Consider the following 13,402-nt stretch of genomic DNA (forward strand, 5'->3'; position numbering starts at 1 on the left):
AACTGTTATCTTTTACAATACATATACAACATCTATTCACAATATTATTTTTACAATACACCACATCTTTTACACAACATCATTTACAATATTATAGTTTACAAAATTATATGTACACATAATGTTTATACAACATCTTTTTACAATTCATAAGCTACTCAACCTAATTGTATCTTTAATTTTCTTGGACGCTTAAACCTATAAAAACAAGAACTAATAATGTTTACCGTAAATGATTCAATGATAGTTTAATTTATGGATTTAACACACAAATTTACTTTCTTGCAATACTAAACACTACTGGATTGAATAAATATAGAAATTATAGTAGTAATGGTAAAAAAATACTTTAATTATTCCTATACAAAATTATAAAAGTTAATTGGTAAACATATCAAATATGGTTATCCCAAGTTGAGCATAGACTTAAGAAAAAAATCCATCCACAAAATGGTAAAATCACCTAGTGATTTAGAATGTCATTGCAATAAGAAGTTGTAAGGATAACAGTAGGGACTAATGCTCTATCATATTGTGAGTTATGCGTATAGTAAAATATGTCAATGAAAAAAGTAGTAGTAGATGGTAGAACCTAAGAATCCAGACAACAAACTTTTCTCAACTTCTTGATTCATGAGGGCAACAGTAGCTTGTACAGACTTTTGTCAACTTCTTAGTTCATGGGGCAACCAAATTTAATGTTCTTCATTCATCATCTAAAGAACTATCAATGTTGTAGGTTCCTGTGTGCAAAAGAAAGATGTCCAATAAGCATTTGGCAAGATGCCAAAGCAAAACTTTGATAGCTCATCTAAAAAATAAACAAACGAGCTATTCATTCTTTTTCCACTCACTGTCATTTTATCCCCATCCTTCAACTTCGAATGTGTAAGCATGTAAATGTCATGTAGGGGAGCCCATCCAAGCTTGTTGTTGTTTCCCTTATTAGAATAAGATCAGATCTATACAAAATATGCATTTTATATTAGTCTAGTTCATGGTAAAACAAGTCATTGAGGGAACTGCTGGTGCTGGAAGCACTAGCTAATTAAACTTGTATTTTGATATTTGACAAAGGTTCAAAGTTAAACTGTGTTGTGATCTAACAAGTTTAACTGAGCGTGTAGAAAAGTTCTAAGTGATCTTAGTCAAGGTGAAAGTCCAAGTTAAAGCTGGGCAAAGAAGTACTAGTGGACACTAAGCAGGTGGAAAGTCCTAGTTGGGATTAGGCAATGAAATCCTTATCCATGGAACTGGACAAAATCTTGGCAGGTCGAGGACGTCGAGCAAAATCCTAGGATCAAGGACATTAGGTGAAAGTCCTGGGGTCGCAGATACTAGATAGGAAATCCTAGGGTTAAGAACACTATGTGAAAGCCCTGAAGTCTCGGATGCTAAGCAAAAACCTAAATGATCTAGAGGACAGGTTTGACAAAAAGTAAACTCTCATAAAAGGAGTATGTGAGGACGCGTTCCTTGTTAAAGGAATAGTAGACGTCGGTTCGACCTAGGATTTTCGAGAAATTCGAAAGTCATAATCGGACAGTTCGGAGAATGTCAATAGTTTATTTTCATACTATTTGTTATGCTAACTTTGTTTTGTAGGATATCTTTATGTATTTAGACTAACGTGTTTCACAGGAGTTGAAACACAAGTCAGCCTTGGGTGAACAATGCTCGAGGCTAGGGCTGAACATTCAGTCAAAACCGAACTGACCAAACCAAATAGATCGAAAACCAAACAAACCAATTTTTTTCCGAACCAACCGAACCGACCAAAATTTAAAAAAAAAAACTCGAAATAACATAACCAATATAATATCGATTAATTCAATTTTTAACCGAAATAACCTAATTTTTTTCTTAAAAAACTCATAAATAGATTAATACGTTATATATGTTATTCATTGGCACTCCTAGTTTCTATTTCCCATGGATATTTTAATTAAAGTTTGTTATGTTTTCTTGTGGTATCAAAATGTAAAATCATACATTTTATAAAGAAATTATAAAATTGACATAATACACACCACTTCACAAAAAAAAGAAATAATTTTTTCTAAAATTCTATGAAGCCTTAAATGAATTAGACATTTTAAAGCACATAAGATGGTTCCTGGTTCATTTTGCATTACAAATTTGCTTGTTCGTGATGGATTTGCAAACGGAGAACATAAATATCATCATCTTTATATATAAATACATTTAGAGATGGATGAGAGGATATTATATCTTCAATTTTAAAATGATCAAAAATACACTTTTTAAAAATCTTGTATAATTTTTCCCCAATCAATCAAATACAAAAATTTATAATCAAGAAAAAATAAAACAATATTATTTTAATAATAAACTGAGAATCAATAACATGCTTGAATATTATTAAACTTACTAGATAATTAGAGTCATGATAAAGAAATCAAACTCACTTCATGCAGAAATAAAAATAGTCTCCACAACTTGTTATGTTCCCAAAAGCCAAGTCAACACAGATTACACTTTTCTTATCAGAAGAAAGTCTTTTATCCAACTTGAATCGAGCAGTGTTGGAGGGGTTTGTTGGTTGCTACTCGGAAAACCTATAGGTTCCACTGTACAAAATTTTTGTACAAAGGTCTGAACCTTTTCCTAGCTACCATGTGTTCTTTTAAATTAAATTTTGGATCGCCTGCGGAACTTAACACGTTCGACCCAAGTCTCCTTAAGTTATTAATTCCATTAAATATTAATTTCCATAAAAGGTTCCCAGTACTGACGTGGCGAGGCACATGACCTTCTTGGATATGGGAGCAACCACCATCGACTAGACAAAACCTAATATTTAATTTCCTAAAATAACTTTAGGTTAACCAAAGAGAACAATCAAATCACAAGGAAAAGAAAAAAACAAAAGAACACAACTTCGAAAAAACATATTCGAAATTCTAGAACGTAAGCCTCTTGTATTTGGTATTATTTCCATAAATAACTAGCATGATGCGGAAATAGAAATTACTAGTTATACCTTGTAGAAAAACCTCTTGATCTTCTACCGTATTCCTCTTCTAACCTCGGACGTTGTGTGGGCAACGATCTACCGAGATGAGAAACCACCAACCACCTTCTTCTCCTCCAAGCAAGGTTCGGCCACAAAAGAAAAGCTTCACCAAGGAGAAAAACCAAAATACTAACCAAGCTCCAAGAGATACTAGCTTTCTCTCCTTCTTCTTCTTCTTCTCCAAGTAGTATCCGGCCACCACAAGAGCTCCAAGGAAGGGAGAGAGGTTCGGCCACCACAAGAGGAAGAGAGGGAGAGGATGGCCGGCCACACCAAGGAACAAGAGAGGGAGAGGAATAATAGATGTTGTGTCTCTTGAAGGCACCCTCACCCCTTCTTTTATATTCCTTGGCCTAGGCAAATTAGGAAATTTAATTACAATAAAATTTCCTCAATTTCCTTGACATGATTTAATTTAGAAAAATAAAATAAATTTTCCAAATCAAACTTCAATGGCCGGCCACATCATTGGAGAACAAATTGGACAAGTTTTAATCAACAATTAAAACTTCCTAATTTGTTTCCGGAAATTTTAAAAAATAAAATTTCTCTTTAAAATCTCTTCATGGTTGATAAAAGGAAATTTCTATAATTTTAATTTTATCAACATGTGAATAATTTTTAAAGAGAAAATAAAACATCTCTCCAATCTACAAATAAGGAAAGAGATATAATCTCTTTCTTTAATCTTTTGTAGATCTTCTACAAGAGAGATATTTTAATTTTAATTCTCTTTAAATTATATCTTCCACATAATAATAAAAATTAAAATTAAATTTCTTTTTTAATTTATTTTGGCCGGCCCTACTAGCTTGGGTTCAAGCTAGGGCAATCTCATACCTAGGCCGGCCCTAGCTTGATCCCAAGCTAGCTTGGCCGGCCCCTATTGGGTGGGTATAGAAGGTGGGTATAGAACTCTATAAATAAGAAGCTACGATAGGGACCGAGAGGAGGAATTGGTTTTGGCCTCCCGATAAAATTAAGCATCCCGTGTTCGCCCCGAACACACAACTTAATTTTATCAATGATAATTCATTCCACTAGAGAACTATCATTGAACTACCGCACCAATCCCAAATTACATTTTTGGGCTCCTTCTTATTATGAGTGTGTTAGTCTCCCTGTGTTTAAGATATCGAATGTCCACTAATTAAGTGAGTTACTGACAACTCATTTAATTAATATCTAAGTCCAAGAGTAGTACCACTCAACTTTATTATCATGTCGGACTAAGTCCACCTGCAGGGTTTAACATGACAATCCTTATGAGCTCCTCTTGAGGACATTATCAACCTAGTATCTCTAGGACACAGTTTCCTTCTATAATCAACAACACACACTATAAGTGATATCATTTCCCAACTTATCGAGTTTATTGATTCATCGAACTAAATCTCACCCATTGATAAATTAAAGAAATAAATATCAAACATATGTGCTTGTTATTATATTAGGATTAAGAGCACACACTTCCATAATAACTGAGGTCTTTGTTCCTTTATAAAGTCAGTATAAAAGAAACGACCTCTAATGGTCCTACTCAATACACTCTGAGTGTACTAGTGTAATTGTATAGTCAAGATAAACTAATACCTAATTACACTACGACCTTCTAATGGTTTGTTCCTTTCCATTTTAGTCGTGAGCTACTGTTTATAATTTATAAGGTACTGATAACATCATCTTCTGTATGTGACACCACATACTATGTTATCTACAATATAAATTAAATGAACAACTACAAACAAATGTAGACAATTAGACCAAATGTGATTCTTTATTCATAATGAATGTTTACAAAGCTTAGGCTTTCAGTATACACTCCAACAATCTCCCACTTATACTAATGACTAAGCTGCCATATCTTCTACCATACATCTGATTCCCATTCCCTCCACATGCCGATCGAAAGCTTTCGCCGGAAGGGCCTTAGTGAAAGGATCTGCCAGGTTATCCGCTGATGCAATCTTGGCGATGACAACTTCTCCTCGCTTCACGATATCTCGTATCAGGTGGTACTTGCGCTCTATATGTTTACTTGCCTTATGAGCTCGTGGTTCCTTCGAGTTTGCAACTGCACTACTTTTATCACAATAAATTGTGATGATTTTGGGCAAACCAGGAATCACATCTAAATCCATTAGAAAGTTCCTGAGCCATACTGCTTCTTTAGCTGTCTCAGAGGCTGCTACATACTCAGCTTCCATGACTGAGTCCGAAACGCATTTCTGCTTAACACTCCTCCATGAAATGGCTCCACCTCCTAAAGTAAACACATAGCCTGATGTAGACTTACTGTTATCCCTATCTGATTGGAAATCTGAATCCGTATAACCCACAGGGAGCAGATCGTCTGCTTGGTAAACTAGCATATAATCTCTAGTCCTTCTCAGGTACTTTAATATATGCTTTACCGCAGTCCAATGTCCTTGTCAGGTTACTCGATATCTCACGACCATGCCCACCAAGAAAATATCGTGTCTCGTATAGCATTGCATACATTAGGCTTCCTACAGCCGAAGCATAAGGAACTGCTTTCATGTCCTCTATCTCTTTCGACGTCTTTGGAGACATCTCTTTAGATAGAGCTACTCCATGTCTAAAAGGTAAGAAACCTTTCTTGGAATCCTGCATACTAAAACGAGCAAGGATTGTATCTATATATGAAGCTTGAGATAGACACAACATTCTTTTCTTACGATCCCTTATAACTTTGATCCCAAGAATGTGTGCACATTCTCCTAAGTCCTTCATATCAAATTGTTTGGACAACCATACCCTTACGTCTGATAATACCTTAACATTGTTGCCAATTAACAAAATATCATCTACGTATAGTACAAGAAATACCACCACGTTTCCGTTACACTTCTTATATACACAAGACTCATCCGGACTTTGAATAAATCCATATGACTGGATTACTTCATTAAACCGGATGTTCCAAGACCTTGAAGCTTGCTTCAGTCCATAAATGGACCGATTGAGCTTGCACACTAGATGCTCTTTGCCTTTTTCAATGAACCCTTCTGGTTGCTTCATATGGATGTTCTCTTCAAGACTTCCATTAAGGAAAGCTGTCTTGACATCCATTTGCCAAATCTCATAATCCATATGAGCAGCAATGGATAAGAGTATCCGGATAGACTTAAGCATGGCTACCGGTGAAAAGGTTTCCTCATAATCGATTCCCTCTTTCTGAGTGTACCCTTTCGCAACAAGCCTAGCTTTGAAGGTTTCTACCTTCCCGTCTGTCCCTCTTTTCCTTTTGTAGATCCACTTGCATCCAACGGCTTTTACACCATCAGGTGGTTCTACAAGCTCCCAAACCTTATTAGAGTACATGGACTCTATTTCAGAATTCATTGCCTTTTGCCAAGATGCTGCATCTATATCTTGGAGTGCTTCGTCATATGACCGGGGATCAGGTTCATGTTTACCCGGGATTAAGTCCGAAGACTCTCCCAAAAACATGAATCTTTCAGGCTGCCTCACAACCCTCCCACTACGACGAGGCACTGTCTGTGGTTGTGTATCATGTGTGACACGTGTTGCAGTCTCTTGTGGTACTTCATCTTGTACTGTTGGTACTGAAGTAGACATGTCCTCTCTAAGTTCTTCTAAAATGACTTTACTACTGGGCTTGTGATCCATTATATAGTCTTCTTCTAAAAACTGGGCATTGGTGCTAACAATGACCTTCTGGTCTTTAGGACTATAAAATAAACCACCTTTCGTTCCTTTGGGATATCCTACAAACACGCGAACTTCTGTACGAGATTCTAACTTATCAGCATCTGGTTTCAGCACATGTGCTGGACTACTCCAAACCGAATATGTCTTAGACGGGTTTTCGCCATTCCACAATTCTATGGGAGTAAAGAACTGATTTAGAAGGTACTAAGTTCAAAGATATCACTCTTTCCAGAGCATATCCCCAAACGAATTTGTAATTCTCAATAACTCATCATCGATCTAACCATCTCCATAAGAGTCCTATTCCTTCGCTCGCTACACCATTCGTTGGGGTGTTCCAGTGCAGACAATTGGGATTGAATCCCACCGATAAGTAATTCCTAAACTCTCCTAAGAGGTATTCGCCACCACGATCGGATCATAGTGTCTTGATACTTTTACCTAATCGCTTCTCCACATCAGCCCTTGTATTCTTTGAACTTGTCAAAGCATTCGGGCTTCACATTAGGTAAATGTATCCATATCTTGAATAATCGCCCATGAAAGAGACAAAATATTCAAAACCTCCTCTTACCTGGACAGATATACCACACAAATCGAGTGAACCAACTCTAACACTTCTTTGGCTCTATACCCCTTGGCCTTGAACGACCTCTTGGTCATTTTACCTTCTAAGAAGATTCACAAGTTGGAAAATTTTCCAACTCTAATGAACTCAAAGTCCATCGGCTATAAGCCTCCGAATCCTACTTAAATTAATACGACCAAGTCTTAGATGCCAAAGATATGCTTGGTTCATTTCCAAGGTTCTTTTCTCTTATTAGAATTAGAAGATGAGTTATAAATTTCCATGTTTTGCTTTGGGGAAGAAATTGATTTAAAATATACAAATTGCCAACTAATGCACCAGAACAGATAATCACTTTATTTCTTTTAATAACTACATCGTCATTGAAAGAAACTGAATATCCAGTTTAGAAACTAAAATTAAATTCTTTCTAAACTGGGTACATAAAGACAATTTCTTAAAACCAAATTTCTATTTCTACTAAAAGACAAGTAGACGTCTCCCATCGCAATAACCGCCACCTTAGTAGCATTGCCCATGTAGACTGTAATCTCCCTTCAGATAGTCGGGTTTCCTGGAACCCCTGCAAGGAATTGCAGACATGATCAATGGCTCCCGTATCTACACACCAGGTGTTGGTAGATAACACCGCTAAACATGTTTCAACAACTAGAGCATGAGATATACCTTTGTTTTGGTTCTTACGAGGACAGTCCCAATGTCCTGACTGCTTATAGATGAAGCACTTGCCCTTCGGCTTCTTCATTCCAACTTTTAAATCCTGTACTGAGATTTATTCACTTTCTTTGATGCAACTTGTTTCTTCTTCTTTCCTTTCGGTTTAGAAGTAGAACCATTTTAGCATAGTGAATTTGAGCATTGTGATGAAATAACCTCTGCTGCTTGAAGTTCTGTCAAGAGTTCCCTAATGAATAAATCCTTTTATTCATATTATAGTTCAGCGGAATCGCTCAAAACTTCTAGGTAGCGTTTGGAGGATCATATCGATCTAGGTTTCCCCATCAATTTCTCCTCCAAGGATCTGTATTTCGTGATAAGCCATCATCTTTAGGATATGATCCCTCATGAGTACCCTCTTGCATGGTGGCTATCATTATCTTTCTCATGGCTTCCTGAAGCCCTATCCCGATGACCAAAGAGTTCCTTGAGATTGTTCATGATATCATAGGTTGGTAAATCTTGATGTCGATGTTGCAATACATTTGACATTGAAGCCAAATGTAACACCGCGCCATCTCATCCGCTTTTACCCATTTCCTATGATATTCAATCTCCTCTTGGTAGATTCACCAAGAGGTGCATCGGGCAATGCTCAACAAGATAAATTTATAGCTTTGATGAAGAACAATGTCCAGGTTTCTTTTCCAATCTATGTAGTTAGGTCCAGTAAGTCTATTTTGTTGAAGTATGATGGACAGTGGGTTGAAAGACATCCTAAGAATCACAAATAACTTTTGGTCAGAACTCTAAATTTAGAATAATATTGATTTCTCAAACAATACTATTTTAAATTAACCAACACCTTAAAACACCGTGAATTTTGTATGCCACGTTAGTGTGGACGTATACAAATTCAACATTTGTAAAAGGAGGGTTTTATCCCATTAATTTTATTATCTTGTCAACCTAACTTTTTGACAAATAAAATTAATAGTTGGTATTATTTGGTCACACAAATAATAATAGTGACTCCGTTGGGGAGGATACTATTAGATGTGTCTAAGTGTATACCATTACTTGACACTAAGTCCATTAATAAGATTATACCCCTTCCGTTGGGGAAGATCACACGCTCTTAATTAATTTCCTATAGTCATCCAAAAATGGAAGTCTGTCCTAGTGATCCACAAACAAGCTCATCCGTTATGGAGGAAGGCACTCAGAGCCAACGCGCAAGCTTGTTTGCATCACTTACAAACCAGTAATGGAGACCATGGAATTTATTTAAAAATCCCTCTCCCACTTAGTTATTTATAAATGAGGAATTTTAACTATGCTAGCCTACCAAACTTGTAAACTAACATGCACACACAGCACAATATAAAAGCAATAAATAGAAAATCTAATTTTCAACTATTATGACTTTTATCTTTAATTGTCTTCCGTGTGTTGTCATCCGAAGCTGCTGCCATATTTGGCCACCGCCACCGGGTCTAACTGTCATATCCATCTTGCTCCTAGTTCCGCTGCGCCTCTGGTCCTTAGAAGGTTCCACGCTTTGCAAGATTCGATCCACGACATAAATAGAATTTTACATTTTTGATCCTATATTCCATAAAAGGAATGTACATGTATCTAGATCAAAAATAAAATCCTAATAAAACTAAATACAGCTCCTGCTGTATTTTAATACAATCATGCACACACATATAAATTGCCCTTGACATGTCCAAGGGTCCAATCACACACATAATTAACTAAAAGCCATAATAGTTGGATCCTGCATCCAAAAAGTTAGCACATCCTACTATTATCCTGCCTAAATTATGTATGACATGTGCATAATTAAACTAAATACCAAATACACAGAGGCAAAACCCAAGCTCTGATACCAATTGTTGGTTGCTACTCGGAAAACCTATAGGTTCCACTGTACAAAAATTTTGTACAAAGGTCTGAACCTTTTCCTAGCTACCATGTATTCTTTTAAATTAAATTTTGGATCGCCTGCGGAACTTAACACGTTTGATCCAAAACTTAATCTATTTGTTCTTTTAGGTTTTGACTTGGATCTCCTGCGGAACTTAACACGTTCGACCCAAGTCTCCTTAAGTTATTAATTCCATTAAATATTAATTTCCATAAAAGGTTCCCAGTACTGACGTGGCGAGGCACATGGCCTTCTTGGATATGGGAGCAACCACCACCGACTAGACAAAACCTAATATTTAATTTCCTAAAATAACTTTAGGTTAACCAAAGAGAACAATCAAATCACAAGGAAAAGAAAAAAACAAAAGAACACAACTTCGAAAAAACATATTCGAAATTCTAGAACGTAAGCCTCTTGTATTTGGTATTATTTCCATAAATAACTAGCATGATGCGGAAATAGAAATTACTAGTTATACCTTGTAGAAAAACCTCTTGATCTTCTACCGTATTCCTCTTCTAACCTCGGACGTTGTGTGGGCAACGATCTACCGAGATGAGAAACCACCAACCACCTTCTTCTCCTCCAAGCAAGGTTCGGCCACAAAAGAAAAGCTTCACCAAGGAGAAAAACCAAAATACTAACCAAGCTCCAAGAGATACTAGCTTTCTCTCCTTCTTCTTCTTCTTCTCCAAGTAGTATCCGGCCACCACAAGAGCTCCAAGGAAGGGAGAGAGGTTCGGCCACCACAAGAGGAAGAGAGGGAGAGGATGGCCGGCCACACCAAGGAACAAGAGAGGGAGAGGAATAATAGATGTTGTGTCTCTTGAAGGCACCCTCACCCCTTCTTTTATATTCCTTGGCCTAGGCAAATTAGGAAATTTAATTACAATAAAATTTCCTCAATTTCCTTGACATGATTTAATTTAGAAAAATAAAATAAATTTTCCAAATCAAACTTCAATGGTCGGCCACATCATTGGAGAACAAATTGGACAAGTTTTAATCAACAATTAAAACTTCCTAATTTGTTTCCGGAAATTTTAAAAAATAAAATTTCTCTTTAAAATCTCTTCATGGTTGATAAAGGAAATTTCTATAATTTTAATTTTATCAACATGTGAATAATTTTAAAGAGAAAATAAAACATCTCTCCAATCTATAAATAAGGAAAGAGATCTAATCTCTTTCTTTAATCTTTTGTAGATCTTTTACAAGAGAGATATTTTATTTTTAATTCTCTTTAAATTATATCTTCCACATAATAAAATTAAAATTAAATTTCTTTTTAATTTAATTTGGCCGGCCCTACTAGCTTGGGTTCAAGCTAGGGTCGGCCACCCAATTTTATACCTAGGTCGGCCCTAGTTTGTTCCCAAGCTAGCTTGGCCGGCCCCCTATTGGGTGGGTATAGAAGGTGGGTATAGGTGGGTATAGAACTCTATAAATAAGAGGCTACGATAGGGACCGAGAGGAGGAATTGGTTTTGGTCTCCCGATAAAATTAAGCATCTCGTGTTCGCCCCGAACACACAACTTAATTTTATCAATGATAATTCATTCCACTAGAGAACTATCATTGAACTACCGCACCAATCCCAAATTACATTTTTGGGCTCCTTCTTATTATGAGTGTGTTAGTCTCCCTGTGTTTAAGATATCGAATGTCCACTAATTAAGTGAGTTACTGACAACTCATTTAATTAATATCTAAGTCCAAGAGTAGTACCACTCAACTTTATTATCATGTCGGACTAAGTCCACCTGCAGGATTTAACATGACAATCCTTATGAGCTCCTCTTGAGGACATTATCAACCTAATATCTCTAGGACATAGTTTCCTTCTATAATCAACAACACACACTATAAGTGATACCATTTCCCAACTTATCGAGTTTATTGATTCATCGAACTAAATCTCACCCATTGATAAATTAAAGAAATAAATATCAAACATATGTGCTTGTTATTATATTAGGATTAAGAGCACACACTTCCATAATAACTGAGGTATTTGTTCCTTTATAAAGTCAGTATAAAAGAAACGACCTCTAATGGTCCTACTCAATACACTCTGAGTGTACTAGTGTAATTGTATAGTCAAGATAAACTAATACCTAATTACACTACGACCTTCTAATGGTTTGTTCCTTTCCATTTTAGTCGTGAGCTACTGTTTATAATTTATAAGGTACTGATAACATCATCTTCTGTATGTGACACCACATACTATGTTATCTACAATATAAATTAAATGAACAACTACAAACAAATGTAGACAATTAGACCAAATGTGATTCTTTATTCATAATGAATCTTTACAAAGCTTAGGCTTTCAGTATACACTCCAATAGGGTTGACATTCACTCCTTCAATATCATAAGCAGTCGGAGATGATGCATATATTTCTCTAAAGAAATAAACACAGAAAAAGAAAAGCATCTTGAATTTGTGTTGGTAGTCTAATGGTAAGCAAGCTAAATTGAGAAGGGGTTTGAATTTGTATAATAGCAAATGTTGGGAGGAGTTAAACCTTTCATGATACCTCATGGTCAGGACACAAAATATCATCATGAAACTAGCAAAATTTAGTACATCAAAAACTGGTTATAGGACATAAAAAACATAATGAAGAAATTAATATAATCTAGATAAAGGAACTTTCTCCTACTTATAAGTTTAATTATAACTAAAAAAAAAAAGACAATTCTCTTTTAGGAAAAAAAAGAATACACTTTAACATTCTATCAACCAACAACTTCCTCCAAAATAAAAGATAGAACCATAGGCAAAAGACATTCAGTAGGTAAAATATGGAATTGAATATGAGATTGCAATATGAGATTTAGTTGACAAAATATGGGATTTAATTAGGAAATTGAATATTACATTGCAATATGAACATAGATGTGCAAATTGCAAATCATGAAAAACAAATGAACTGACATCATATTACCATAGTAGGCATAACATACCATTAATTATTATGTCATTCATCCATGCGTCGGTATTAAGACGAATCCAATATAATTTTTAAAAATTCTAACAAAAAAATATAAGTTAAATAAATAAATACTTTATAAGTTTATAATTATAAATAAAAATCTAATTCTATTTTTCTTTAAAAGGAAAAATTTATCGCTTTCAATTTTTTCCACATCCTCTAAAATTTCTTCAATGTTGAGTGGTTTCAAACTTAACTAAAGTCAATCTTAGTACAAATAAGACTTTCTACCACCTTAGGAGTCAATAAACTTCTAAAATAATCAAGTACCCGACCACCAGTACTGAAAGCATATTCTAAAGCAACTGCTGATATTGGAATAGTTAACACATCACGAGCAATTTGAGCAAGTATAGAAAATTTGTGATAATTTTGCTTCCACCACCCAAAAATGTCAAAATTATCACAATACTCTTCAACTATTTCATTAAGATATTTATCTAATTATGACATATTGTTATCACCAAAAACTTGAGCTTTTTG

Source organism: Zingiber officinale, chromosome 6B (genome assembly GCF_018446385.1).
Source record: "Zingiber officinale cultivar Zhangliang chromosome 6B, Zo_v1.1, whole genome shotgun sequence".
Taxonomy (NCBI): Eukaryota; Viridiplantae; Streptophyta; class Magnoliopsida; order Zingiberales; family Zingiberaceae; genus Zingiber; species Zingiber officinale.